Raw genomic sequence first — 4,029 nt, forward strand, 5'->3', positions numbered from 1 at the left:
AAAAAAAGAAATATTTTAGATGACTTGAGAACCTTGCAGATTAATTAGGAAAGGTTCTCCTTTTCATAGAGGAGGAAATGGATACATTAACCACAAAATATAATTTAATGTTAATCATAAATTATTTAAACCTATGATGTTCAAGATTCATAATGGACCCTTAAAAGGAAAAGCAAAAATGTTTGGAATCAACTGAGGAAAGAGTTTTATCACAGTACATATGATATTTGAATTGGTACTTACTGAATGTGTAGGATTTTGTTTTGTTGATACAGTTTTTAGAAAGAAACAAGAAAAGGGCAATTTAACATTTATTTTTGATGAACTAGAGAAGAATGTGATATTTATCTTTTAGGCTAGGTCAAAGCTTTTTGCAGATATGTTCGAAAAAAACTTCTACTCACAACTTCATATTATTTTCCTGTTAGGATTTTAGGCTTTAAATCATCTCACTCAACACTTAGAAATATTTCTACAAGGACTACATCATGTTCTTATTTGAAGAAATTTTTCTATATAAAACAATTATCTTTCTACTTTTCTAAAAGCTGATAATCAAATTGAATGAAATCACTTAGGTTTTCTTCCATTATGTTTGTTTAGTTTTTGTTTTGTTATTTAGGTTTGAATAAAGAGAGTTATAAACCTTGAGAAATTTTCATTTCAAAAATTGTGTTTTATGATGATCTGTTGTTTTTCTTCACATTGCAATCTTTAATCTTTTTTAAGCAAAAAAGTTTTCATATTTACCATAATTTATTTATATTAGATAGTCTTACTTAGTGAGAAAAAATAATGACAATCTTGTTCATTAGTTGCTCTAACTTCACATGCTAGAATTTGATGTTTTCCATATCTAAAATTATTTGCTAACAGGATTATAATGAAATAGTCTATAAACTAATGGGACGCGCAACAAGTTATTATGACATGTTTAAGACATATCAAATTTTCAGTATCCCTTTCATAACTCATGGTCAGGTATTTTTAAATATATAGATTATTTACTGTACAGAATCCAAGATAATTATCTAAAAATCTCAGAAGAGATGAAAGAAGCAGACGAATGTGAGTTTGCACTAGCACTAAGTGAATCTGTTTTGAAAGCAACTTGTTTTTGGACTTTCTGTTTGCCTCTGCAGAGTGATGAAGAGTTGAGGGACTGTACTCAGGGACATTACCAACAATAACAACAACAAAAAACCATTCAAAACATCTCAACAAGTGTCTGCATTCATTTACATTCCCACCAACAGTGTAATAGAGTTCTTTGTCCACACAGTCTTTTCAGCATTTGTTTTTACATCTATTCTTGATGTTGGCCAATCTTACTGGGTATGATGGAATCTCAATATAGTTTTGATTTACATTTCTTTTTTTTAATTTTATTTGTGAACATATTGTACAGAGGAGTTACAATTACATGGGCAGGATAATGCATACATTTCTTACCAAGCATTGCATCCCCCTCCTTTGTTTACTCTTCACATCCCTTCCCAGCCTCCCCCTCCCCTGCCCCAATCCTCTCCCTCCTCCCCCCTCCCCCCCCCACTGATGTTGTAAAGCTCGTTTTGGACATGACAACTTGTACTTCTCATTGTTGCAACAGGTCCACCTGTATCCTTAAATGACTTGTTTTTCCTCATCTCCTCCACAAGTTATACTGACATCAAATATAGTGAAAGCAGGGGTTATACTGTAGGGGAGGGACATACAAAGCAACAAAGAAATAATCTTATAATGCGTTAGAAACACAGATTTGCATTTCTTTTATGGTTAGGGCTGTTGAGCATTTTCTTATAGGCTTATTGACTGTATTTGCTTCTCTCCAGAAGCCCCTTTGCCCATTTTTATAATCCCAGTCCTGAGGCTTGAACTCATGGCCGGGTCTCTGTGGCTGAGCTGCTCTGCTCAAGGCTAGCACTCTCCCATATCATCCACAGTGCCACTAATGGCCTTTTCTGCTTATGTGATATTGGAGGAATGAACCCAGGGTTTCACGCATACTAGGCAAGCACTCTACCACTGAGCCACCTTCCCAATCCTATTAATTGGGTTTAAAATTTTTGATTTCTTGAGATCCTTGTACATTCTGGATATTAAGCCACTGTTAAATACATAGTTATTAAAGATCGTCTCCAATTCTGTGGACTGCCTTTATTTATTTATCATTTTTATTTATTTATTTAGTGCTAGTCCTAGGGCTTAAACTCAAGGTTGAGGCTTTATTACTTAAGCCAGTTCCTGCTGGCTTTTTTTCTGATTAGTAACATGGACTTTCCTACTACAGTTGATTTTGAACTGCAATCCTCAGATCTCAGCCTCCAGATTTGCTAGTATTACAGGTGTGAGCTACTTGTGCTGGCACTTGTCTGCCTGTTTTAGCTTACTGTTTCATTTTCTGTAGTACTTTAACTCTCTGATGATTGGTTTGATATTTAAATAGTACTTCAAGTAAGTGCTTAGAAATATGAATAGCTACATAAAAGCAAAGATTAAAATTCTTCTATCTGGACCTCATTTTGACATAAAGTTGATAGTTATAGACAATATCACATCTAAAAATTTCCCAATTCATACCCTAAAAATTGTCCCTTTAAATTTCCATATTATTTATGTCCACATAAACATATTTACATATTGTTTTTAAATTATTTTATAAGGGAAATCATTCATCTGGATAAAATTTCATGATCAGTGAAGCTATAGTAAAGTTTTTTTTGTTATCAATGCTTGAAAATTCCTGTCCTCTTGTGGATAATGCTATAGATAATTAGGACATTTAGTGATTACACAAGCTTGTCATGTATGTCTCATTTACTTGATGTTAATTGATGATGTGTGGACTCTACAAGAAGAATTTACAATACTTAAATATAATTTCTTGTTCAAGCTATAAGTTAATAATGTTTAAGATTTATACAACAGGTAGCTGAGCTCGTGTGCGGCGGCAGTGTTGGTGGCAGCAGCGGCGGCAGCAGCGGCAGCAGCAAAGCGTTTAGCGCGATGTCTCACACCATTTTGCTGGTGCAGCCTACCAAGAGGCCAGAAGGCAGAACTTAACGCTGATTATGAATGTGTGAATGAATGCATGGAAGGTGTTTGTAAAATGTATGAAGAACATCTGAAGAGAATGAATCCCAATAGCCCCTCGATTACGTATGATATCAGTCAGTTGTTTGATTTTATCGACGATCTGGCAGATCTCAGCTGCCTTGTTTACCGAGCTGATACCCAGACAACCAGCCTTATAACAAAGACTGGATCAAAGAGAAGATCTACGTACTCCTTCGTCGGCAGGCCCAACAGGCTGGGAAATAATTGAGTTGGAAGCATTAGGGCACAGGGGGTGGGCTTGGAACAAAGGTGTGTACAATGTGCTATAGTGGGAGTTTGTATTAACAGTAATGCTGTTTCCATTTTGTTACAGTCTAGCCAAGAGCGAATGTATTAGATGAAATGAGGATCTTTCTATTGAAGGCCCTCATTGTATCTTTTCTTTTCTTTTTCTTTTTTTTACTTAAACATTTTTATGATGATTTAGATGGAAGTTGTTCATTGTCAGTTAATGTTGGTTCCAGTCCTTCAAACTGTTCCTATCTACTTTATAACATTCACAAACTAACCCTTCAAGATGGCGTGGGGTGGAAACAATTTAGTTATGTACTCAGATAAAGTCTTAGTGCAAAGTAAATAAATGTTGTTTAGTTATAAAAAAAAAAAGATTTATACAACAGGGCTGGGAAGGTGGCTCAGTGGTAGAGTGCTTGCCTTACATGCATGAGGCCCTGGGTTCGATTCCTCAGCACCACATAAGCAAAAAGAAAAAAAGCCAGAAGTGGTGCTGTGGCTCAAGTGGTAGAGTGCTAGCCTTGAGCTGAAGAGCTGAGGGACAGCGCCCAGGCCCAGAGTTCAGGCCCCACAACTGGACCAAAAAAAAAAGATTTATACAACATTTATGTACATTATTTACAGTTTTATGCTCTTTGCTAGGTGGAATAATGCAATGACAAATATTGTGATCTTAAT

General features: G+C 35.4%; 1 pseudogene; it reads left to right on the plus strand.

Moving 5' to 3' along the window:
* Window positions 1-2,954: 2,954 nt before the first annotated feature.
* On the plus strand, window positions 2,955-3,723 carry LOC138808479 (enhancer of rudimentary homolog pseudogene; annotated as a pseudogene).
* The last annotated feature ends 306 nt before the right edge of the window (window positions 3,724-4,029 follow it).

The sequence above is a fragment of the Dipodomys merriami genome, unplaced genomic scaffold (assembly GCF_024711535.1).
Source record: "Dipodomys merriami isolate MVZ:Mamm:240054 unplaced genomic scaffold, mDipMer1.0.p SCAF_45, whole genome shotgun sequence".
Lineage (NCBI taxonomy): Eukaryota > Metazoa > Chordata > Mammalia > Rodentia > Heteromyidae > Dipodomys > Dipodomys merriami.